This window comes from Chiloscyllium punctatum, chromosome 36, assembly GCF_047496795.1.
Source record: "Chiloscyllium punctatum isolate Juve2018m chromosome 36, sChiPun1.3, whole genome shotgun sequence".
Taxonomy (NCBI): domain Eukaryota; kingdom Metazoa; phylum Chordata; class Chondrichthyes; order Orectolobiformes; family Hemiscylliidae; genus Chiloscyllium; species Chiloscyllium punctatum.
The window spans coordinates 68,801,647-68,828,300 of NC_092774.1; the positions used below are offsets into that span (position 1 = coordinate 68,801,647).

General features: G+C 46.9%; 1 protein-coding gene and 2 non-coding genes across 3 annotated transcripts in view; 2 read left to right on the forward strand and 1 right to left on the reverse strand.

The window, feature by feature from the left end:
• The window catches only part of LOC140460632 (uncharacterized), a 1,198,404-nt gene that overhangs the window by 1,130,163 nt on the left and 41,587 nt on the right, over positions 1-26,654 (forward strand). The window lies entirely within an intron of this gene.
• Positions 17,901-17,972, forward strand: trnae-cuc (transfer RNA glutamic acid (anticodon CUC)). Its single transcript has one exon. It is a non-coding gene; the product is annotated as a tRNA-Glu (tRNA).
• On the reverse strand, positions 24,326-24,397 carry trnaw-cca (transfer RNA tryptophan (anticodon CCA)). The gene has a single exon. It is a non-coding gene; the product is annotated as a tRNA-Trp (tRNA).

Below are 26,654 nucleotides of genomic sequence, written 5' to 3' on the forward strand. Positions count from 1 at the left end.
GTCATCTACAAACTGACTAACTATACCTCCTCCGTTTACATCCAAATCATTTATATAAATGACAAAAACTAGCGGGCCCAGCATCGATCCTTGTGGTACAGCATTGGTCACAGGCCTTCAGTCTGAAAAGCAACCCTCCTTCACCACCCGCTGTCTTCTGCCTTCGAGCCAGTTCTGTATCCAAATGGCGAGTTGTCCCTGCATGCCATGAGATTAAACGTTGCTCACCAGTCTCCCATGTGGAACCTTGATGAATGCCTTCCTGAAGTCCAGATAAATCACGTCCATCGCTCTGCCCTCATCAATCCACTTTGTACTTCTTCAAAAAACTCAATCAAGTTCGTGAGACATGATTTCCCAAGCATAAAGCCATGTTGAATATCCTTAATCAATTCTTCCCTTTCCAAATACATGTAAATCCTATCTCTCAGGTTTCTCTCCAAAAACGTGCCCGTCACGGATGTCTGTCTCACTGGTCTATAGTTCCCTGGCTTTTCCTTACCACATTTCTGAAATAGTGGCACCACGTTAGTCACCCTCTAGCCTTCCGGCACCTCACCTGTGACTATTGATGCCACAAATATCTCAGTGAGAGGCCCAGCAATCACTTCCCCAGTTTCCCACAGAGTTCTAGGGTACTCCTGATCAGGTCCATGGGATTTATCCACTTCGATGCATGTCAAGATATCCAGCAATTTCTCATCTGTAATATGGACATTTTTTCAACATGTAACCATCTACTTTCTCACATTCTATATCTTCCATGCCTTTCTCCACAGTAAACACTGATGCACAATATCCGTCGAGTATCCCCCCGCCCCGCCCCACCCGATCTACTGCAGCTCCACAGAAAGGCCGCCTTGCTGATCTTTGAGGGGCGCTATTCCCTCCCTTGTTATACTTTTGTCCTTAACGTATTTATAAAAACCCTTTGGGTTATCCTTAACTCTATTTGACAAAGCTATCTCATGTCCCCCTTTAGCCCTCATGATTTCTCTAAGTATGCTGTACTGTCTTTATTCTCTAACGATTCACTCGATCTCTCTGTCGATATCTTATGTATGAATCTTTCGTTATCTTTACCAAAATCTCAATTTCTCTGGTCATCCAGCATTCCCTATACCTACCATCCTTTCCTTTCATCCTAACAGGAATATACTGTATGTGGACTCTTGTTATCTCATATTTGAGGGCTTCCAATTTTCCAGCAGTCCTTTAACCTGCAAACAACTGCCCCCAATCAGCTTTTGAAAGATCTTGCCTAATACCTGAGTGTTCCTCCAATTTAGAACTTCAACCTTTAGATCTGATATATTATTTTCAATCACTATTCTAATGTTAATAGAATTATGGTTGCTGGCCCTTAGGTTTTGCACCCTCGCCAGTATGTACATCCTCATTGTGAATTAGAAAATTTCCTTGTGCACACTTAAAAAAATTTCTCTATTTGGCGGATAAGTAAATGGGCAGAAGTTATAAATTGGGTCATCTCTTCCTTCATTCCCATCAACCCTACCCCCATTCCCACCCTAATAGTCCAACGGCACTTTACCTTGCAACTGCCGAATGTGTGACACCAGCCCATTTACCTGCTCCCTCCTCACTATCCAAGGGCCAAACCTACCTTCCAGGTGAAGCAGCACTTTACCTGCCCTTCCCACAACCCAGTCTATTGCATTTGCTGCTCACAATGTGGCCTCATCTGCATTGGGGAAAACGAAACATAAACTGGGCAACTGCTGCACAGAACATCTACGTTCTGCCCGCAAAAAGACCCTGAGCTTCCAGTTGCCTGCCAATTCCACACCCCATCCTGTTCCCTGGCCAACATCTCTGTCTCAGGTTTGCTGTAGTGTTCCGGTGAAGCTCAGCACCAGCAGAACGAAGAACACCGAATATTTCACTTGGGGATCATACATCCCTCCGGTCCCAATATCGAATTCAATAATTCTAGGGCCTGAAATCCATAGTATCCTCGTCCCGACCACACACACCAAGACTTGTTATCACGCAGTCTGTCATTGTACACTATGTATTCTGAGCCACGAACAGTCTCCATTCACCCTCCCACGCGGATCGTTATCAACTCCTTTTCCTGTCCAACAGTTCTTCCCTCGCTTTGGGCTCTGTCCTGATCTATCATTTACTGCATCCGCCTTCCTCCCACAATATCTCCTGCAGATAAACCAACGTTTTCCCAATCACCATCAGTTCTGTGGAAGGGTCACCGGCAACTCCTGTTTTTTTGTTTCTGATATACAGCATCCGCAGTTCTTTCACCTTTTTATTGAGGTAGAGTTGGCAATTGTTTCGCGAGACAGAAGGAGAGGGGGGAGAGACAGAACAGACATGAACTATTGATCTCCGTTGTTACTCATAATGTGAAATCATTGCAGTGCGATCACTTCCCTGAAGTATGAATAGAGGGGAGAAGCCATCCGTGAGCCTGGAGCGGAAAGGTCACGCGTCTGACTCCAGATCTGAAGGTGGCGTGTTCGAAACACGTCAGGTTCACTGACGTCGTTGTTGGGCTAAATGCTCAGCTCCCCCAGTTCATCACGGGGTTTAAACACAGTCGCCTCCCTCTGGGCAGCGGTTTCGTTCAGTTGGTGACAGTGCGGTGTGAATAACATCATGCCAATATTTTTACACCATAATCCAGAGACTCCCGTCTTTATGTTTCAATCTATCAGGAGAGTGACAGCGAATTCAGATAGAAATATTTCCCACCAACAGCAAATCCTTTCCTCTCACTGGACACTGTTAAAATTATCTTTATTCAACAGAAGGAGCGGAAACTACAGTCTGACGGGCCCTCTCCACATTAACGGTGAGCCTGAATTTTATAAACGATGTCAGTAAAATCCAGTGGCGGACACTGATTTGGTTCAATCGATTTTTTTTGCCAAGTGTAATTCACCGAGAGGATGCTGCTGTGTGAAACAGCGTGGGGAATTACTGCAGGGCCTCCTGCGCATGGAACAGACCTCAACTGATGTGTTTCACCTTCACCAGTTTATTCCTATCTCGGAGAAGAGAGATTTGATGATTAGGATCATAGCAGCCCGACAGAGAACAGGAGAAGAGCACTCAGACCTTCACAAGCTTGACACCACAGCTGGGTCATCGTGGCCTGTGTATCAGTATGGGATAGTAATCTGCATCTACTGACTGGAAGCACAGCAAATTGGAGTGTTGGTGGGACTGTCACACAGGAGAAAACGGCTTCGACCTATCAACTGGAGTGGCTCCCAATGCGCAACTCCGCTCACCTCAACCGAATAACTGGAAACAAATTACTCAGTGATTCAAAGGAATACTCAGTTTTGAATCTGCATTGTGTCATGTACCTTCGAGAATGATGTCAAAACACCTTCATTGCTGTGATGGATAATCCTGTTGGGCAGAATATATCCGTTGTCAAATTTCCTACATTCTGTTGGTCCAACTCCGATTTCACTCACAATCACGAAATGTGTGACAGCGCAGACTGAGGCCATGCAGCCCACCTTAGCTCTGCTGGCTCAACACAATATGTAAATAAGTGTCTCATTCTGTCGCCTTCTCCCTGTAAATCTGCACATTGTTACATTGAACATGCCCACCGAATTCCCTTTTGTGTCCATTGAATCTGCCTTTTTGTCACTGTCAGACAGTGACTTACTGACCCCACTCCCTGTGCGAAAACGGTCTTCCTAATGTCACTTTTACTTATTTTCCTGATGACTTTAAATCTCTGCCAAATCGTTCTCGATCCTTTCAGGCCTGGGAGCATTTTCACTGCATTATTTCCTCTGTCTAAAACCCTCATGACGTGGAAAACTTCAATCAGACCAGGTTTCAGCCCTCTGTTCTCCAAAGAGAGCTGCCCCAAACTTTCCAATCTCCCTTCATTGCTGACATTCCTCAGGACGGTACCATTCACGTTAACCTGTTCAGCGCCGTCTGCAATCACTTCACTTCCCCGCTTCCTGAAGTATCACCCTCAGAATTGAGCATAATACAGATGGAGGATTCATTCAGACTCGCATTGCGCGGGCGAAAAATCTGCAATACTTTTTCTCACTTTCACCACGTGTTTCCCTTCGCCGTGTTCACTGCAATAGCAGCTCTGCGCCGTCCCAAATTCAGGCAGTCCGATCTAAATTAACGAAGCGGCTTTAATTGACAAAATTGATCGGGCATTTTTGGTCATATCAATTTAAGGAATGATGGTTCGCCTGGGATTGGAACCCGGGAACTCTCACACGGCTGCATATGCTCGAAGACCCAAAGCAAGAATCACATCCCAGACTAACGAGCCACCAGCAGTCACCTCCTGAAGCAGCTGAGACTTGCTCAGTACGAAATTCATTGTACATTGCTCCCAGAATTGCAAGCAGGGAAGAGTTTCAAGAACATCTCCTTCTCGATCTGTCTCCCTGCTCCCAGGGCGCTGCTGTTTGTACTGTCCCCAGGAACCGGGCTCTCTCCACTGTTGGATAATTGAACCATTTCGTTTCTACTTACATGCTGTGCTGGTGGAAGGCAGAGCCCATTCACTCTTCTGCTCTCTCACACTATTACGTGAGGCAGGTTAAGTCAGTTACAGTCATGCGTAGGAAATGGGCAACTTTGAATTTGTTCCAAAGGTCTTGTTAACGGAGAGATAGAAAGATGATGTGCTGTCGGGACAGAGAGAAACGGACTCCGGAGACTCTTCCCTCAGGTAAATTGATATGAGTGCATTTTTGTGCAGCCTGCTTGGTGTTCAGAATTTGTCCTCACACAGCAATCCTGTAGAAAGTAATTTATTACACGGACGTTCGTTTCTTCACTGCAGGAAATGGACTAAAACAGCAAGTCATGTGTTTCGACTTCACCGGTTCATTGCCATCTGAGATAAGAGTTTTCATACGAGATCAGGCCACAGCGACGGAGAACAGGACAAGACATCTCAGATCTCCACAAGGGTGCCAGCGCAACTGTGTAAATTTGACCTGTGTATCGACATTGAGCTCAGATACCCGAAGTTTTGGGAAGCAAACGACATGGCAAGGAAAAGAACAAAGCGCTGTAACAGATATTTAGACACTCCGGAAGTCGTTTGAAAGGCAAGATGCTGAACAGAGTGCCACCACCAATGAAAGTCGCTCAAGGAGGCACTGAACGATAAGAAAGGATGGTTACGATCGATCGACCTCTAGGTTATGGGCCCAGCACGCTCCCGCTGCGCCACTCTGCCCCGACACACGGAAGCCTTTGCCACGGGTCCTTTCAGCCTTTCGTCAGGCGCGTGGTATGCACGTTGGAGACTGATGTCAAAGATCTCCACTGCTGTCATCTTATATGGTGTTCCACAGACATATGGAGACTGTGTCAATATAAACTTTTTCTAACTCCCCTCATTCTCTTGTGATTTCACTCTGAATAGACGCCATGCGGCCCACCTTCGCTCTGCTGGGTCGACACAGAAAGTAAACGTGGGTCTCTATTCGTATTCGTCTCTCTTGCCTTCTCCATGTAATTCTGCACATTGTTACTTTAAACATGATCACCGAATTCCCGTTTGCGTCTAATAAATCTGCCTCTTTGTCAGTGTCAGTTATGGGTTTACTGACCCCAACCACTCCCTGTACGAAAGCATTCTTCCTCATGTCACTTTCGGTTCTTTTACTCATGCCTTTAAAACTCTGCCGAATCGTTGCCGATCCTTTCAGGCGTGGGAACATTTTGACTACATGACTTTCTCTGTCTGGACTTTGCATGACTTGAAAAGCTTCAATCGTGTCAGATTTCAAACTTCTGTACTCCGAAGAGAGCTGTCCCAAATTTCCAATCGACCCTCATCGCTGACATCCCTCAAACACCGCACCACTCACGTCAACCTATTCAACGCTATCTCCAAACATTTCACTTCCCTGTTTTCTGCCCCATTCGTATTCCTGGCAGCTAAACCTCGTTTCACGAAGGTTCTTTTTGAGAAAATTAATGGGGCATTTTTGCACAAATCAAGTTATGAGACGCAGCCTGTTTTGGGAGTTGAATCTAGGACTGCGCACAAGTCTGTACAGTTAAAGACTCTCCCTGAGAATCATGCCCCTAGACCAACAAGCCAAAGAGCGGCTATTTCCCCACCACACACCTCTTGAGCCAGCTGAGACTTGCTTAGTGTGAAATACATTTGACATTGCTCTAAGAATTGCAAGTGACGAAGAGTTTCCAGAACAGCTGCTTCTCATTCTGTCTCCCTGCTGCTGTTTGTCCCGTCCCCAGGAATCGGACTCCCTCCACTGTTTCGAAACTTTTCTCTAACACCCGAGTGGCCAGTGACAAGCATTGCCCTCCTCAACATAGGATACAGAGAACAGGAGACCACTCAGAGGTTGTCACCTCAACTGTGCACATTGGGCCAGTATATCATTGTGAAATATTTATGTCGAAGCTTTTTTGGGAAGCAGATGAGAAGGCAAGGTGCAGAACAGAGCGCCGTTATACGGGAAAGCTGCTAAAGACGACGTTGAATGAATAGGAGAGAATGGTCTCTCTTTTGGGTTATGATCCCAATAAGCACGCGTTGTGCCATTCTCCTGCATTGCTCGGCTGTATTTCCAGAGAAGTATTCAGCTTTTCATCTGGCGTGTGGCAGGCACGTTTGAGAATGACTTCAAAAGATCTTCTCTGCTGTCATGTCATTTGCTGTTGTGCAGACACATCGTCGATGTGCAAATATAAACTCTGTCTAAATTCCCACATTCTGTTTTTCGAACTGTGATTTCGCCCAGAATCGCTAATTTTCAAAACTCGCAATATTCAAACTTGAACAAAGTGCTCATAGAAATGATTAGTGAACACCTGGAAGAAATTCTTCCAAACTTAACTGGGGAATTTCGCTTTGAGTGGTTTTGAACTTTAACTGGAAGGAAGGGAAGTTTGCCTCGAGGCTGTTCAATGTGGAGATGTGTTCTCCATGTAAACTGGTCGTAGTTGACCATCCCAGTGCTTCCCGATGCAGGGCTGCGTGACCCCCAGGGAGGCTTACTTGCAGCAACTGGAGAGAATCCAGAGATGGTGCAGATTCTGCAAAGGTGCTCAAATACTTTCTATCTCTCTTTTAGGTATTTTCCTTGTGTATTCCCTCAGATTGTCACGCATGCAGTTTGCACCCTGGAAAATGATTGCTTTTTTCCTAATGTTCATAATTAAAAGTGTAGTTTCTCATGGAATTGAGCCGCATTGAAAGGAATGGCATATTGATATATATATGTACACGTATTTAGTTTAAGATTAGATTATATTTGAATGAAGTTTTCCTCTAAGCACACCTAAGCCTATCTGGCTGAATGAGGGATTTCAGGTTTCTGTGTGCTGGGTATTATGTGATCAGCAGGTATCTGGCAAACTACAGGAACTGCCACCTATGTTATGTTCGTTTAAGTGTACTGCCAATGATCACTTATTTTGTGATTTTTTTTTGCAGGAAGACGTGCCGAAAGAAATCTGAAAACAAATGATACATCAACTTCTGACAGAGCCACTTGATTCATTGGGACTTGAATATCAGCAGCCATTCCAATCAAGAAGACATTGTTGCTTTTGTTTGCTTGAGAGATTTTGGACACTGGTGCGGCAGGAAGAATACTGAGACACCGAGTGAGGGAGATTCAGTGCGCTGACTGTGAAAAGTGCTTCACACCATTTACTCAGCTTGGGGGAATCAAAGTCTCATCCCTGACGGTGGGGATAGACTATGTCCCCGTTCTGATTATAATATCAAACCCAGACCAACACAAGGAAAGCTCTCCCAATGGGGAAACTGTGGAAATGTGGGGACTGAGGGAAAGGATTCCCTTCCCCATCCGTGTTGGAAACCCACAGACGTATTCACAGCGGGGAGAGGCCATTCACCTGTTCGGTATGCAGGAAGGGCTTCAGTGGGATCAGCCATCTGGAGACGCACGAGTGGGTCCACAAGTGAGAGAAGCCATTCACGTGCCCCATGTACGGGAAGGGGTTCACTCAGTCAGCTGCACTGCTGACCCACCAGTGGGTCCACACCGGAGAGAGGCCGTTCACCTGCTGTCAGTGCCGGAAGGGATTCACCTGCTCCTCCTCCCACCTGCAGAGGCACCAGCGCGTTCACGTGCCATCGCAGGGGGGATGGAAGGAGCGATGGCCGAGCGCTGCGAACAACCCAGCTCTGGGGACTCTCAGGTTCGAATCCCGTCGCGGCAGATGGCAGAATTGGGATTCGGTCAGTAATCTGGACTTCAGAATCTAAGGATGAAACCATTTTCAGAGGGCAAAAATCCACCTGATTCACTCATGTCCTTTTCAGTGGTGGAAACTGCCGTTGCCAGAAAGGATTCACTCAGTCGTCCCAGCTGCATGCTTTACCCGGCTGTACGAAGGATCCAGTTACAAATCGACAATTCAACTGACCAATAATAAAGAAAGTGTGGTGGAAGGAGTGGGGCTGAGGGTGTGCACTTTGAGCTTCAGGTGCGTTTTTTAAGAAAAGCTACTTTTTGTACGCCTTGTGACGTGGAGATCTGAAGCTGCAACAAAATTGGGTCGCAGTAAAGGTTACCTGAACTTACCGTCAGGCTTAAACTCTCATTGAAAGCTGGGAAATCCAACAGCTTCTCATTTCTTTCAGCCACCAGCACCGAGTTTCCAATGTCGTGTCTCAGAAGGAACAGTGAATGAGTAGATGGCATTGTTCGAAATTGTAAATTTTTTAGCACTGCAGCTTTATTGTTTCATTGACATTGCATGGTTTACTGGCAACAGTGGGAGGTGCGGGCTGTATTCACTTGAAACAAAGTTTTAAAATGACACAAACACCAGGGTATAGTCCAACAGGTTTATTTGGAAGCACTAGGTTTTGGAGCGCTGTTCCTTCATCAGGTAGCTGTTGAGTAGAATGGTAAGACACAGAATATATAGTAAAAGATTATAGTGTCATGCAACATAAATGATACATTGAAGAAACCTGTTAAGTCTTTCATCTTTTAAAATGGGTTGCAGATTTCAGTTCATTAATCTGTAAATCCCAGAACTTCTTTTAGGAACATTCTCCAGGGAACTTAATGTGTTATAAAGGGAGGTGACACCTGAGTTCAGATAACGCATGAGAGCTGTGAGGTTAGAGTCGTTCTGTATCCCAGTCTTGAGTCAGACTTTTTCTATTTCCAAACATATAATCCTGCAAATGCAATTCACCCTAAAGGCTTCTATGTGTGAGTGCATTCATGAGACAGAGCGTCTGTGTGTGTGTGTGTGTGTGCATGCTGGGTAAAGTTGCGTGTGATGGAGTATAATTGTGTGAGAAGGTGTGTGCATGAATGTTAGTGTGAGGGGTTTATCAATGTGTTTCTGAGAGAGAGCCTGTCGATCAGAGAGGGTCTGCACGACTGTGTGAGTACGTCTGTGTGTGTGTGTGTGTGTGAGAGAGAGAGAGAGAGAGAGAGAGAGATAGGGTTTGTGTGTATTGTGTAGCTGGGACTCCTGTAGTGAGACATGAATCCAAGGTTTCAGCTGAATTCATTCTCGTGTGTTCCAAACTTGTTATCAGCCTCTGCTCTGCCACTAGATATGATTAAGCAGTTAAGCAGTTTCACAACACACACTGGAGAGGGCAAGGTGAAGGCTTATGTCTGAAACGTTGATTCTCCTGATCCTTGGATGCTGCCTGACCTGCTGTGCTTTTTCAACACCACACTCTCGACTCTGATCTCCATCATCTGCAGTTCTCACTTTCTCCTCATGGGCGAGGTGGGATTTGTCTTTTATTCACTCATTCACTCTTACAGCCTATCCTTGATTGTGGCCCAACTGTGCATCTGCAGTCCTCACTTTCTCCTCAGAGAATAGGGCCCCTCAAAGATCAGAAAGGCGGCCTTTGTGAGGAGCCACAGAAAATGGGGGAGATACTAAATGAATATTTTGCATCAGTATTTACTGTGGAAAAGGATATCGAAGATATAGAGTGAAGGGAAAGAGATGGTGACAACTTGCAAAATGTCCAGATTACAGAGGAAGAAGTGCTGGATGTCTTGAAACGGTTAAAGATGGATAAATCCCCAGGACCTGATCAGGTGTAACCAAGAACTCTGTGGGAATCTAGAGAAGTGATTGCTGGGTCTCTTGCTGACTTATTTGTATCATCGATAGTCATAGGTGAGGTGCCGGAAGACAGGAGGTTGGCAAATGTGGTGCCACTGTTTAAGAAGGGTGGTAAAGACAGTCCAGGGAACTATAGACCGGTGAGCCTGACCACGGTGGTGGCCAAGTTGTTGGAGGGAATCCTGAGGGGCAGGATGTACAGGTATTTGGAAATTCAAGGACTGATTCGGGATAGTCAACATGGCTTTGTGCATAGGAATTCATGTCTCAGAAACTTGAGTGAGTTTATTGAAGAAGTAACAAAGAAGATTGATGAGGGCAGAGCAGTAGATGTGATCTATATGGACTTCAGTAAGGCGTTCGACAAGGTTCCCCATGGGAGATTGATTAGCAAGGTTAGATCTCAGGGAGAACTAGCCATTTGGATACAGAACTGGCTCAAAGGTAGAAGGCAGAGGGTGGTGGTGGAGGGCTGTTTTTCTGGCTGGAGGCCTGTGAGCAGTGGGGTGCCACAAAGATCAGTGCTGGGCCCTCTGCTTTTTGTCATTTACATAAATGATTTGGATGCGAGTATAAAAGGTAAGTTAGTAAGTTTTCAGATGACACCAAAATTGGAGGTGTCGTGGACAGCAAAGAGGGTTACCTCAGATTACAACAGGATCTGGACCAGATGGGCCAAGGAGCTAAGAAGTGGCAGATGGAGTTTAATTCAGATAAATGTGAGGTGCTGCATTTTGGGAAAGCAAATCTTAGCAGGACTTATACAATTAATCGTAAGGTCCTAGGGAGTGTTGCTGAACAAAGAGACCTTGGAGTGCAGGTTCATAGCTCCTTAAAATTGGAGTCGCAGGTAGACAGGATAGTGAAGAAGGCGTTTGGTATGCTTTACTTTATTGGTCAGTGTATTGAGTAAAGCATTTGGGCGGTCATGTTGCGGCTGGTCAGGACATTGGTTAGGCCACTGTTGGAATATTGCGTGCAGTTCTGGTCTCCTTCCTATCGGAAAGATGTTGTGAAACTTGAAAGGGTTCAGAAAGATTTACAAGGATATTGCCAGGGTTGGAGGGAGAGGCTGAACAGACTGGAGCTGTTTTCCCTGGCGCATCAGAGGCTGAGTGGTGACCTTATAGAGGCTTACAAAATTATGAGGGGCATGGACAGAATAAATAGGCAAAGGTTTTTCTCTGGGATCGGGGAGTCCAGAACTAGAGGGCATAGGTTTAGGGTGAGAGGGGAAAGATAGAAATGAGAGCGAAGGAGCAACTGAATCACGCAGAGGGTGGTACATGTATGGAATGAGCTGCCAGAGGAAACGGTAGAGGCTGGTACAATTGCCACATTTAAGAGGCTTTTGAATGGCTATATGAATAGGAAGGGTTTGGAAGGATATGGGCTGGGTGCTGGCAGGTGGGACTAGATTGGGTTGTGATATCTGGTCGGCATGGATGGGTTGGACTAAATGGTCTGTTTCCATGCTGGACATCTCTGTGACTCTATGATTTTGTCTGGCAGCTCAACGTTTGTATATCTATTCCCCAGGGTGGAGGAAGTCCAAAACTAGAGGTGTTTAGGCTGAGAGGGAAAAGATTTAAAAGGGACTGAACGGGGTAACTTTTTCACACAGAGCGTGGCATGTGTTTGGAATAAGCTGCCAGAGGCAGTGGTCGAGGCTGGAAGAATTATAACACTTAAAAGGCATCTGGATGGAGGTATGAATAGGAAGGGCTGAGAGAGATATGGGCCAAATGCTGGCAAATGGATCACGAGGTTAATTTAGGAAATGTTGTTGGCGTGGACCGAAAGGTTTGTTTCTGTTCTCTGCAACTCTATGACGGTATTTCTACATATTCTGAACCAATTTCACAAGACTAGGAATAGGCCATTCCAAGTTTACCAGCTGTCCTCAATTGTGGCCTAACTGCGCAGATTTCAATGCAAGTTGCAGAAACATGTCTGCAGCTTTTTTTTTAAACATTTGAATGTGCTTTCAGACATTACTGATGTTTCTGAATACATCATTTTAGCTATTCTCAATGTTAAAGGTCAGCCATTTCTCACGCTTCCCTTCCCCACCCCCACCCCAGGTCGCCATCACCATCCATTCTCTCTCTATCATTAGAAGGGTTTGATACAGCGATCAAAGTGGGCTCGAGGCACGAGAAAGGACGGGGGGGAGGGTACTCAGAGTGAGATTTGACCGGGGGCGCAGAGACTGGGTGAAGAGAAAGAGAGAAAAGGGGTAGGAGAACAGAGCATCGGGGGTAGAGAATGCATGGGGGTACACAGGGTGGGAGCAGAGAGAGAGAATGTGGTGAAGAGGATTGGGGAGGAGAGAGAGAATGCGGAGTTGCAAAGTGTGAAGTGAAAAAAAATTGGTTGCAGAGTGGAGGGAGAGAGAATGGACGGGGCAGTGGGTGGGGAGAGAATGGACGGGGGCCTGTGGTGGGGAGAGAATGGACGGGACAGTGGGTGGGGAGAGAATGGACGGGGGCAATGGGTGGGGAGAGAATTCACGGGGAAGTGGATAGGGAGAGATTGGACGGGGAGCAGTGGATCAGGACAGAATGGACACGGGGCAGTGGGTAGGGAGAGAATGGACGGGGCAGTGGGTGGGGAGAGAATGGACGGGGCAGTAGGTGGGGAGAGAATGGATGGGGTCAATGGGTGGGGAGAGATTGGACGGGGAGCAGTGGGTGGGGAGAGAATGGACGGAGCAAAGGTTGGGCTGAGAATGGACGGGGTAGAGGGTGGAGAAAGAGAGCAACAATGAATGGCAGGAGAAGTTGGGGGAGAGAAGGAATGGATGGGGGCAGAGTGTGGGAGGTGAGAGAAAATGAGTGTGAGGGAAGTGACTGGATTGGGGAAGGCAGAGGGTGGAGCGATAAAGGGAATGGATGGGGACAGAGGGTGGATGAGGGACTGGACAGAGGGCAGAGGGTGCAGCGATAGAATGGACGGGGTGGGGAGAGTGGCATGTGTGGGAGAGAGAGAAGGGACTGGTAGGTTAGGGTAGAGAGAGAGAGAATGGACAGGGGATGCTATGGGTGGCGGTGATGGAATGGACATGGGACGCTATGGGGATGATTGGATGGGGAGGTGAGAATGCATCCCACCCACTCCCAGCATCCCCTTCTCTGCACATGTGCAGTGCAGACTTTTCTGAATGACACGAGAGACGAGTCTGGAACACTGTGTGAGTGCAGTCACCCGCACATGCTGGCATCAGCAAACCACTGCCTTTCTGTTTTAAAAACTAAATAAAGATGTGGGCTATATACTAAGGATGGCGAGATGTGGCTGAGAAACTGAACAGAGGGTCAGCACTTTCAGGAGAGGGGAGCTGGGCAAAGGCAGGAGGATGGAAGGATGAATTTGGGTTGGAATACATTGAAAGGTTTAGGAATTGAGAGACAGAGATTTCGGGTAGAAGAAAGAGAAGGCTGTTCTGTGCAAGTCAAAATTCTCTCATCCTATTTTCTGCCCTGCACTGACAGCAGTGATCTGTTTTCTCAACTTATTAGCAGAGGAGGATTTGCTTTTCAGGCATGGACAAGAAATTTAGTCAGGGCCTGAATATCAGCAGTGTTTGAACCCAGGAGGGGAAATGTTTGTCTGCAGGAAATGATTTCAAATATCAACATGCATTGAGAGTCCCCGTGAATACACGCAGCCTGCGTGGGAGTACTCAAGGGTTCTAATTGCGGAGAGAACTTTAATTTTTCAGCGAATGTGGACCAGTGTTCTCGCTATAGACGAGCCTTTCATTGGAACGTTCAATCTGCCGAGTAACAACGACCCCTTCCCCGTGGAAACTCTGTGGAAGCAAATTGAATTCCTCAAACTGATTGGAGTGTCACCAGGATTGGGGAGAAGCCAATTGATTGCCGAGAGCTGGAGAGCGGATTCCTCACAGCGCCAGGGACCTGGGTTCAATCCCACCCTCACAGTGACTGTGTGGATTTTGCACTTTCCTACCCCTCCCCCAACCCCTGTCCGCGTCGGTTTCGTTTGGGTGCTCGGGTTTTCTCCCATGTTCCAAAGATGTGCAGGCTAGAGTGGATTGGGCGTTCTAAATTCAGGGATTAGCTGTGGGGGTTATCGGGTGGGTCGGGGGAGTGGGGGTATGTTCTTCGGAGGGTCAGTGTGGACTTGGTGGGCCAAATAGCCTGTTTCCACAGTGAATCCCCCAACATGTCTGCAGCCTGGCTTCCAGCTCCATCTCTCTGTGCCGAAGGTCCTCCAGTATGTGCATTCCGTCGTTTCCAGCACTCAGAACGTCCCTCCTTCTGCAAATTGAAAGACAAGTCCCACCCTGCCCTCTCCAATGTGTGTTGTGTAACTGCTTAATCATTTTTAGTGGGCCAGCAAAGGCTGATAGCCAAGTTCGGAAACCAGGAGGATGGCCTCAATCGCGACCTTGGGTTCATGTCACATGACAGGCAACCCCACTTCACTGTTACGCTCTCTCTCACTCTCTCACTCTCACACATACTCACACGCTCGTGCAGAGCCTTTACGATAGACATGCTCTTTCTCAGACACACACGAATACGCCCTCACACTCACACCCATGCATACATCTTCGCACATGATTACACTCCATCACACACACACTTTATCCAGCATGCACACGCACATACACACTCTCTCTCTCATGCATGCACTCACACATTTGGGGTGAATTTGCATTTGCAGGATTATATATTTGGAAATAGAACCAAGATTGGGACACAGACAGACTCAAACCTCACAGCTTTCATGCGTTTTTTGATGTGAGGTGTTGCCTCCTTTTATAAAACATTAAGTTTCCTGGAGAACGTGAATTAAAAGAAGCTCTGGAATGTACATATTAATGAACCGAAATCTGCAGCCCATTTTAAAAGATGAAAGATTTAACAGCAATCTAGGTTTCTTCAATACGTCACTTATGTTGAATGACACTCTAATGTTTTTGCAATATATTCTGTGTCTTGTGATTCTACACCACAGTTACCTGAAGAAGGAGCAGCACTTCGAAACCTAGTGCTTCCAAATAAACCTGTTAGAATATACACTGGTGTTTTTGAGATTTTAAAACTTTGTTTCCAGTGAATACAGCCCACACCTCCCACTGTTGCCAGTAAACTTTGCAATTCCAATGAAACAATGAACCTGAAGTCCTGAAAAAATATACAATTTGTAACAATATTAGCTACTCATTCACTGGTCCTTCTGAGACATGACATTAGTGCTGGAGGCTGAAATAAATGGGCAGCTTTAAAACAAAAACCTGTTGGACCTCACAGAGTCTAAGCCGGACGGTAAGTTCAGGTAACCTTTACTACGACCCTATTTTGTTACAGCTTCAGATTTCCCCAGGAAAAAGACATACAAAACGTAGTTTTTAAAGAAAACACATCCAGCTCAAAATGCACCCACTCTCCCCACCCCACTTTCTTTGTTGGTCAGCTGAGTTGTCCGTTTGTAACTGGATCCCTGGTACAGCCCGGTAAAACATGCAGCTGGGATGACTGAGTGAACCCTTTCCCGCAACGGCAGTTTCCTTCACTAAAAAGGACATGAGTGAATCAGATGGTGTTTTCCCCCCTAAAAGTGGTTTCATCCTTAGATTCTGAAGTCCAGATTACTGACCGAACTCCAATTCTGCCATCGACCGTAGTGGGATTCGAACCTGGGACGCCCCAGTGCTGGTTTGATCGGAGCACTTGGCCGTCGCCTCTTCAACCCCCTTGTGCTGGCACGAGAACTCGATGGTGCCTCCTCAGGTGGGAGGAGCAGGTGAAGCTCTTTTGGAACTTACAGCAGGTGAACGGCCTCCCTCCAGTGTGGACCCACTGGTGGGTCAGCAGTGCAGCTGACTGTGTGACCCCTCCCCTGCACATGGGGCACGTGAATGGCTCCTCTCTGACTGAACCCCTTCCTGCACACTGAGCAGGTGAACGTCCTCACCCCGTTGTGAATGCGTCTGTGGGTTTCCAGCACTGATGAGGAAGGGAATCCTTTCCCACAGTCCCCACATTTCCACGGTTTCCTCATTGGGTGGAGCTTTCCTTGTGTTGCTCTGGGTTTGAAATTACAAACAGAGCGGGGACATAGTCTTTCCCACCGCGAATGGCTGTGATTTTAATTCCCCAATCTGAGTAAATGGTTTGAAGTACTTTTCACAGTCAGCGCACTGAATGTCCCTCACTCGGTATCTCAGTATTCTCCCTGCCACACCAGTGTCCAAAGTCTCTCAAGCAGACAAAAGCAAACATTTCTTCAGGACCATGGGGCAATGGTTGACGTATCTGACTCCACCTACTTGTTTCAACTGCAGCTCACAGCTTCTTCACACACCCCAATTAATCTTTCTCATTGTCATGAAACCGGCGTATGGGTACAATTCCTCATCTGCAGGAATGAGAATCTTTTCACTGTCTCGCGTCAGTAAATGTCCCTGAGAACATCAGAGTCAAGTCACAGCGCTGTTAGAGGAGGGGAAGCTGAAATAACCTCACACGCTGGTCATGGGCACATTTCACTTTCCCCAACACACCGCACCAACCACTGCGGCTCTTGGGAGTGGAAAGGGAACAAACACCAAAACCCAGTATCAGCTTTGTAAATCTTCAGGAAATAAGAAATAAGTTCATCCCTTCAGATCTTCCATCCTGGGCAGACAGCGTTGATTTTAAATGGCTGTCCAGTCAGTGTCGATTCGTTTTGGCTGAAAAAATCTTCCTTATCTCATCCCAGCATTTCTTGCCACAGAGAACTATGCGGCAGAGTTCATGTATATATTTCCTTGTATGGTATTTTGTGAATAACATTCGTTTTCTGGTTGTTTGTATCGGGTATTTCAGGTTCATTAGCCGCCGTTTAAGTGTGTTGGTAGGTTTGTGGGCGACCATGCTGCTGAGAGGGTTGAGTTGTCCGGACATCATTTCCCAGATGACTTTCATGTAAAGTAATGTGGCTAGGGTTTCTGCAGACGTTGTGTCTGCTTGTGTCAGTTTGTTGATGTGAAATTGGCACACTGGGTTTATTGGGTAGGCAAAAGTGAGGACTGCAGATGCTGGAAACCAGAGTTTAGATCAGAATGGTTCTGGAAAAGCACGGCAGTTCAGACAGCTTCCGAGGAGCAGGAAAATCGACGTTTCGGACAAAAGCCCTTCATCAGGAATCGAGGCAGGACCCCTCCAGGGTGGAGAGATAAATTGTGCGTGGGGTGTGCTGGGCCGAAGGTAGCAAAAAGTACAATAGCCGAATGGGGGTGGGGATGAAGGTGACAGATCAGAGAGGAGGGTGGAGCGGATAGGTGGGGAGGGAGATTGGCAGGTAGGACAGGTCATGAGGACAGCGCTGAGCTGGAAGGTTGGAATTGAGGTAAGGTAGGGGGAGGGGAAATGAGGAATCTGATGAAGTCCACATTGATGGCCTGGGGTTGAATTTACCCCAAGCGGAAGATGAGGCGTTCATCCTCCAGGCATCGAGTCGGGAGGGAGCGGCGATGGAGGAGGCCCAGGACCTGCATGTCCTCGGCAGAGTGGGAGGGGGTTTGAAATGTTGGGCCATAGGGTGATGGGGTTGATTGGTGCGGGTGTCCTGGAGATGTTCCCTCAAGCGCTGTGACTTGACTCTGCGAGGAGTCTCCAGTCTCCCCAATGTAGATGAGACCGCATCAGGAGTAATGGATACAAGAAATGACATTGTTGGATACACAGGTGAAAGCCTTCGACCGACCACCGCCCGGATTCGGTTTCCGGGCACGGAAGAAATTTTCAGTAGAGCTATCAGAGTGCATCTGCGTCTCCCTGGTGGTCTAGTGGTCAGGATTCGGCGCTCTCATCGCCGCGGCCCGGGTTCGATTCCCGGTTAGGGAAACCTTTTTCAGGGGGTTTATAGGCTACCCGTTCTTCTTAAATGCTCTGTACAGTTATTGATTGATCTTCGGAGTTCCTGGGTGCTGCAGTGTGTCGTGGCTCGTTGAAATAGTGTCCTGATTCAGATTTATTTGCATGTGTAGTGGTGATTGCTTCTGTAGTTAAGTTCTTGGTTCGCGTGCATTGTTTTCCGGTAGACGCTGTTTTGAATTTACCATTGACTGTTCGCTCTACTGTGACATCCAGAAATGGCACTTTGTTGTTGTTCTCCTCTTTTGTGAATTTTATGCCAGGAAGGATATTGTTGATGGTGTTGTAGGTTTCCTCTAATTTGTTTCATTTTTTGATGACAAAAGTGTCATCGCTGTAGCGGACCCAAAGTTTGGGTTGGATCATTGGAAGGGCTGTTTCTTCGAGTCTCTACATTATTGCTTCTGCTAGGAATCCTGATGCTGGTGGTTTCATGCGTATTTCGTTGATTTGTTTGTAGGGCTTGTTACTGAATATGAAGTCGGTGGTAAGGCACAGTTCCACGAGCTTGACAGTGTTATCTTTGCTGATGAAGTTGATGCTGTGTTTGTGTCTTTGATTCTTCGAGTAGTGTCTTCAGTTTTCTTTGGCCACGTTGATGTTAATGGATGTGAACAGGGCTGTTATGTCAAAGGACAACATTATTCCATCCTCTTCTATCTCAGTGTCTTTGATGTTCAGGAATTCCAAGTTTGGGAGAAGATTTGTAGCTCGGGTGCTCGTTGTTGTGGTTCTGTCCGCCGAGCTGGGAATTTGTCTTGCAAACATTTCGTCCCCTGTCTAGGTGACATCCTTAGTGCTTGGGAGCCTCCTGTGAAGCGCTTCTGTGATGTTTCTTCCGGCATTTATAGTGGCCTGTCTCTGCCGCTTCCGGTTGTCAGTTCGAGCTGCCCGCTGTAGTGGCCGGTATATTGGGTCCAGGTCGATGTGTTTGTTGATAGAGTCTGTGGATGAATGGCACTCAATGGCACTACAAATGGCAGAGGAAACATCACAGAAGCGCTTCACAGGAGGCTCCCAAGCACTGAGGATGTCACCTAGACAGGGGACGAAACGTTTGCAAGACAAATTCCCAGCTCGGCGAACAGAACCACAACAGTGTTCAGGAATTCTTGGATGGAGTAAATGGCGTGGAGTGAATCTTCGACTAGGTGTTTTAGCCTTCAGTGGAGGCCTTTGACTAATCTGTATATTGATGTTCCAAGTCGTGAGACTATGGTCTAAGGGGGGCTCCTGGTTTGAAGGGGAGGAGAACAACAACAAAGTGCCATTCCTTGATGTCACAGTAGAACGAACAGTCAATGGGGAACTTCAAACTAGCATCTACAGAAAAACAACAGACCCAAAACAAGGACTTAACTGCAGAAGCAATCATCCCAACACCCACAAACGAAGCTGCATCAGGAGATTATTTCAACGAGCCACCGCACACTGCTGCTCAGAGAAACTACGAAAAGCACAAGAGAAATTCGTATATCGTGTATTTAAGGAGAACGGCTACCCAATAAACGTCAGTCCGCTGATTTCTCAGTGATGCTTCCAAGGTGACACTCAAAAATTCGGTTTGACCCTCCATTCTTTCCTGTTTGTTTTGTGTGGGTTTTCAAAGCTTTCCCAATCCTCTGACTGAGTATTGGAGTTGGGAAGTTATGATGTGGTTGTACACAACATTTTTTAAGACCACTTTTGGAATATTGTGTAATATTCTGGTCTCCCTCCCATCAGAAGGATATTGTGAAATTTGAAAGGATTCTGAAGCACCAATGGGTCCACAGAGGGGAAGACGCCCTTCTGCTGCCCTGAGTGTGGGAAGGTGTTCAGTGATTCCTCTGCCCTGCTGACACACCAGTTGGTCCACACCGGGGAAGGCTGTTCTCCAGCCCCAAGTGCGAGATGGCCTTCAGCGGTTCTTCCCACCTGCTGAGACACCAATGGGTCCATATTGAGGAGAAGCCGTTCTTCTGCCCCGATTGCAGGAAGGGCTTTGCTCTTTCTTCCAACCTGCTGGCCCATTGGTGGGTCCACATGGGGGAGAGGTCGTTCAGTTGCCTAAGTGCAGGAAGGCCTTCATCAATTCCTCAGCCCTGCTGAGGCACCAGTCCGTCCACACTGGGGAGATGCCATTCTCCTGCCCGAGTGTGGGAAGGGCTTTACCCGATCCTCCACACTGCTGAAGCACCAGCTAGTCCACATGGGGGGAAGGGGGGTGGAGGGGGGAGGCATATCTGCTGCCCTGAATGCGGGAAGTCCTTCAGCAATTCCTCCGCCCTGCTGAAGCACCAGTGTGTCCACACCGGGGAGAGGCCCTTCAGCTGGCCCGAGTGTGGGAAGAGGTTCGTGTTTTCCTGCAACTTGCGGAAGCACCAGCAGGGGCACCAGCGCTCCCAGCAATCAGTTCCCACCGGTGACGCTGCCTTTAGTCACCCCCCAGGACTGAACCTCCTGCCAGTTCTGACACTGTGTGCAGTGGGAGGGTAGGTGGGCTGTTTTTGTTTTCTGCTGGACTGCAATTGCCTCCCCCACCCCCCACCCCCCCCACAACCACAACCTCATGGTGGCTCACGGTTAGCACTGCTGCCTCATGGCACCAGGAACCCAGGAATACTTCCACCCTTGGGGCTCTGTGTGCAATTTATGGAGGGTAGGAAAATGGATCTGATTGGGTTACTCTTCGGAGAATCTGTGCAGATGTGTTGGGCTGAAGGACCTGTTTCCACACGTAGGAGTTCAACCATCATATGAGCTTTGCTTTCATTGGAAACTGCTGCTCATTGAGCCAGGGACTGCACATTGCCAAATGAAATGATCCAGAGAAACGTAAGACTGCAAAACCATCTGAGCAGAAGTTAGGCCATTCGGCCCATCGGGTCTACTCAGCCATTCGTTAGTTACAAAAGTAGTGTAAATGAGATTAGCGACAGTGTGTAAACAGACCATTTGTCCCAACAAGTCCACATCGACCCTCCGAAGAGTAACCCATTCAGACCCATTTCTCTCTGACTAATGTACCTAACTCTTGGGCAATTAAGCATGGCCCATCCACATGACCTGCACATCTTTGGTTTATGGAAGAAAACAGGATCACCCAGTGAAAACCCATGCAGACACTGGGAGAATATGAAAACTCCTCACAGACAGCCACCCAAGGCGTGAATCAAACCTGGGTCCCCGGCACTGTGAGGCTGCAGTGGTAACCACTGAGCCACTACATATTGCAACCCGAAGTTGGCAAGTAGGAGGTTGGGAGAATACAGCAAGCCAGGCAGCACCAGGATGTGGAGTAGTCAGCGCTTTGGGTATTAACCCTTCTTCATGACTGAAACGTTGACTTCTCTGTGAGAAACGATTTACAGGAATGTTGATGGGGCTTGGAGGGTTTGAGCTACAGGGAGAGGCTGAATAGCGTGGGGCTGTTTTTACTGGATCATCGGAGGCAGAGAAGTGACCTAATAGCGGTTATAAAATCATGAGGGGCATGGACAGTGTAATAGACAAGGTCTTTTCCCTGGTGTGGGGGCGTCCAGAATTAGAGGGCATAAGTTTAGGGTAAGAGGCGAAACATATTAAAGGGACAACTTCTTCATTCAGAGGGTGGTCCATATATGAAATGAGCTGCCAGAGTATATGGGTCAGGTGCTGTCATATGGGACAAGATTAATACAGGATATCAGGTCAGCATGGACAAGTTGGACCGAAGAGTCTGTTTCCATGCTGTACGTGTCTCTGACTATTGGTCCCTATGTAAGTTTAAAATAGAGTCCAAGTAACTTTGAATACTTCAATCTTGTTGAGCTCACCTCCTGAAAAGTTTCACATGAATCCCTCTGAGAGATACTGTTGAACATACTGAGTTGGACAAAGTATCCCATCAAGTTCAACACAAACCCAGAGTTGAAGAAGTCAGAAGTCAGAACACCAAGGGGACCAAAACTGATCACAATATTCCAGCTTCATGAACGTCCTGTATAACCACAACATAACTTGCCAACATCTATACTCAATTCCCTAACTGATGAAGACCAGTGTGCTGAAACCTTTCTTCACTGCCTTGTGTACCGATGTAATCAGAGATATAGGACCTACTTTAAATTGATCCATGATCCAGCTGCTGGGAGCACAGAAGTAGAGTAGTGCTGCATGAGTGTGCTGGGTAGATAACCCAGAGGTCGATGGGTACATACCATGTCATGCTCTTGCTCAATGTCTCTGCTTTCATAAACAAAGGTTCTCTGTTCTGTATCTTGCCTTTGCATCTGCTTCCCAAAGCTTCTTCAGTGGAGGCGTGGCCGCTGGAGCCCAGGGGTTCAACAACCCCCCCGGAGCTGGAGGAAGGTCCAAGCTCCAATAAGCGGGGGGGTAAGGCTAGAAGCTGGATTTGCTCAAGGATTGTATTTTTAACTCAGTTAAATGGTACCTACTGTATGGGGCTATGATTTACATTAAAACCGGAGGATCATATCAGAGTGTTTATATTTAGCAGTGATGGTTGGTAAAATGCACTCTCTGGAGGAGCACTTTCTATGATGCTGCATTTCTTGCCCTTTGCCCTTCCCCCATTTCTTATCTCCCATCTTTATTTTAAATTTTTTTGATCAAATTTAATTTCATATTAATAAGACTTAGTATTTATTCACTGTGTGCTATTAATTTGTTTGTTCGAATATTGTAAGTCAAAATTAATGCTGTAATTTAATTTCTGATGTCAGAGTTTGACATTGAATGTGCAGGTGTGAATACCAGGAAGTTGTGAAAATAAATCAAGAACTTGTGGTTTTTAACAAAAAGAGCAGTTCACTGATATTCATGACATCGTCTCATTTGGGTGTGATGATTCAAATCTGACCAACAAACTGTTTCATGCAGTCATCCAATTGAATAAAAAAATTATTTAATTTAATTAAAGAAAATAACTCTGGCAGGCTAAGATTTATGCAATCTATTTATAAGATTATATCCATTGTTCGCAATATGGTCTTATCCACATTGGGGAAACTGGACGCCAACTAGCGGAACATTTCAGGGAACAACTCTGGGACTCTAAATCTAAACGACACACCGCCCTGTGGTGGAACACTTTAACTCCCCCTCCCATTCCACCAAGGACATGCAAGTCCTGGGCCTCCTCCACTGCCAAATTCTTGCTACCCGACACTTGTAGGAAAACACCTCAACTTCTGCTTTAGGACCCTCCAACCACATGGTATCAATGTAGATTTCATCAGTTTCCTTATTTCCTCTCCCCCACCTTGTCCCAGATCCAACCTGCCAATTCGACACCAACCTCTTGACCTGTCATACCTGTCCACCTTCTCACCTATTTACTCCACCCTCATCTCTGACCTATCACCATCAATCCCTACCTCCACCTACCTATTGCACTCCCAGCTGCCTTCCCTCCAGCCCCACTTGCTTCCCATGTATCTCTCAGCCCCCTTGGGCCACCCTTTATTCCTGATGAAGAGCTTATGCTCTAAACCAAGACTGTGATGAAGCAACATCCTCAACAAATAGGAAATAGCTCCCAAGTCAGATTTCATTCCCTCTTCTGTTTCCCAGTTCTTTCAGAAATAAGGAATGTCTTTTTCTTCCACTACAAAGTGGTCTTCCACTTTGCGCTGTCTGAAGTGTTATGCCTCACCACTCCTTCAGACACCTTTTAAGAATCCTTTCAACCTGTTTTTCTAACAATTGTGGAGGTGACCAAAAGCAAACATTTCACTCCTCCTCAATGCCCCATTTCTCGTCCTATGAGCCATTTTGTCATGTTGTCTATGTTACAAGCAGCCGAGTGCACTTGGTTTCTGAATTGAAATTTGGCCATTGAAGTGAACAGGATTAATATTTATCGATGGCTAGCTGTGTTTGCACTAACTGTAATTATCCACCAATACGATGTCTTTTGTTCCACCAAAATTGGAAACAATGATCTGTGTTTATATTGCAGTCGGATGTAGAAAATCATCCTAGCGATCTACTCATTATTATAGTTTACTGAGGCCATAACAGCATTGCGTGGCAGTTTGATGTGACTAAAACCTGGATGGCAATCTCTAGATTATGTTGTAAAAATATCGGTATAATGTTATTCACACCCCGCGGTCACCAACTGAACGAACAGTCTGTGTTTTACTTCTCACATTGCGGGAAGCTGAGCATTTCCCCAAACAATGGGCACACCACCTCCCTGACACAGTGTTCACAAATCAAACTGACAGCAAAGATTCACGTGTGATCGAAAGTTACCGCAAAGAAGATTTGACACGACCGATATACGGAAAGAACGTACTCCTTTCTTGATTTGAAATGTAAGAAGTCGATGGTAGTGAGCCTGACGTGATTTGAACACGCAACCTTCTGATCTGGAGTCAGACGCGCTACCGTTGCGCCACAAGCTCACGGACGACTGATGACCTCTATTCATGCTTAAGGGAAGTGATCGCACTACAATGATTTTACGTTCATGTCTGTTCTGTTTCTCCCCGTTCTCTTCCAAGGGTTGGGCTTGTCTTTCGATTTGCAGAGAGTTGAGATGCTCTGGATGCTGTGATCCAGGGCAAACACAGGCTGGAGGACCTTCGGCTCAGAAAGATGCAGCTGGAAGCCGGGCTGCAGACACGTTGGGGGAAAAGGGGAAAGTTAACTGGACACTTTGTTCTGGGAGATGGTCATTTCTCTACAGACAAAGCCTTCTGACTGGGTCAGTGGACAGGGTCAGGAGGGTGTCAGCACAGGTCAGACAGATAAAGGGGATTTGAGAGAGGTCTGCACGAGTGCGGAGCTAACTGGCTGCGTGGTGGGAGTAAGAACATTGTTGGGGAGGGGGCAGTGGTGGTCAGGGAGAGAATAGTGGCAGGGATTGTCACCATTCTCTGCAGTTGGCAGCACAAGACCAGATTGCATCAGTGCCTGGCGCCAGGATTTGGGAACCGGTGTGCTCAGGGCTGGAGAAATGGAAAAAGGAAGTTGCAGCAGGCGTGGTCTAACAATGTCAGGAGGAGACACCCTCTACTGAAGGCTCATGAGAAGTCAGAAGCTACAAAGACAAAGCAGAACTTCACAGTTCTGGGTGGCATGGTGGCTCAGTGGTTAGCACCACTGCCTCACAGTACCACGGACTTGGGTTCAATTCCACTCTCATACAGCTCTCTGTGTGGACTTTGACATGTTCTCACCTTTGTGTCTGAGTGGGTGAACTCTGGGTGCTCCAGTTTCCTCCGACAGTCTAACCATCTGAAGTTTGGGGTGAATTGGCCATGCTGAAGTGTCCAGGGATGTGCAACCTAAGGTGGGTTTACCATGGGGAACTGCAGGGAAAGTGGGTGGGATGCTGTTTGGAAGGTTAGTCTGAATTTTATGGGCCGAATGGCCAGTAGGGATTATATGAATCTACCGTTTTAGGCATGTGTCTATTGAGAAACGACTGCCCCCAAGTCTGCTGTGGATGGAGTGGGTTCCAGTTCATGGAACACTGACACCATTCCTGGGTAAGGTGGGATTTGTGCTGTCACTTCCCCAACCCACTGTCCCCATGCATTCTTCCTCTCTACTTACAGTCTGCACTCACCAAATCTCTCTGCCCAGCCATTCTCTCTCTCCCCCTCATTTTCTGCCCCCCATTCTCCGTCCCCAAGTCTTTCTCCTCCCCTCCACCCTCTGTCCCCTGTCCATTTTCTCTCTGTCTCACCCTACCCTCTGCTCCCCTATCCATTCTCTCTCTCTCTTCCCCCACACCCTCTGCACCCTGTCCATTCTCTCTCCCTTCTACCTTCCCTCCATCCTTTCTCGTATCGCAAACCCTCTTTGATTGCTGTATCAAGCCCTTCTCGGGAAAGAGAGAGAATGGATGGTGATGACCCAACCTGGAAGACAGGGGTGCACAAGAAATGGCTGATCTTTAAAATTGAGAACAGCTGAAATGATATATTCAGAAACATTGTTAATGTCTAAAAGCATAAAGCTGCAGACATGTTTCTGAAACTTGCATTGAATTAGGCGGGTAGAGTCATACAGCACAGAAACAGACTCTGCAGTCCAGCTCACCCATGCTGACTGGATATCCTAAATTAATCTCATGACCCATTTGGGAGTATTTGACCCATATCTCTCTCAACCCTTCCAATACCTATACCAAACCAGATGCCTTTTAAATGTTATAATGGTACCCCAGCTTCCATCATTTCCTCTGGCAGCCCATTCCACACACGCACCACCCTCTGCATGAAAAAAATACAAATCTATGCCTTCGCCACTCCCTAGTTTTATTTGTACTGATACCTTCGGGGATCTCTGGACATGGACAGCAAGGTTCCTTTGTTCCTCAGCACTCTGTAGGGACCTACTATTTATTGATTACTTTCTTCCATTATTACATTTCCCAGAATGCCTGGAGATTAAATTCCATCTCTCTGCCCCATTTACCAGCTGATTGGTATCAAACTGTGGCCGGAGACCATCCTCCTCACGATCAAAACCGCCATCTTTGCAGAGTTTACTCCTAAATAGAGCAGGGTGGGGGGGTGGGGTGGTGGCAGCACTGTCTCCAGCTGAGCAGTGGGAATTGTGTGTGTGTGGGGGGGGGCTTGGAAACTTTTGCAAGCTCCCTTTCCTTCATTTTTTAATCCCCCCAAATCTATGTGGTTTGAGTTTTTAATA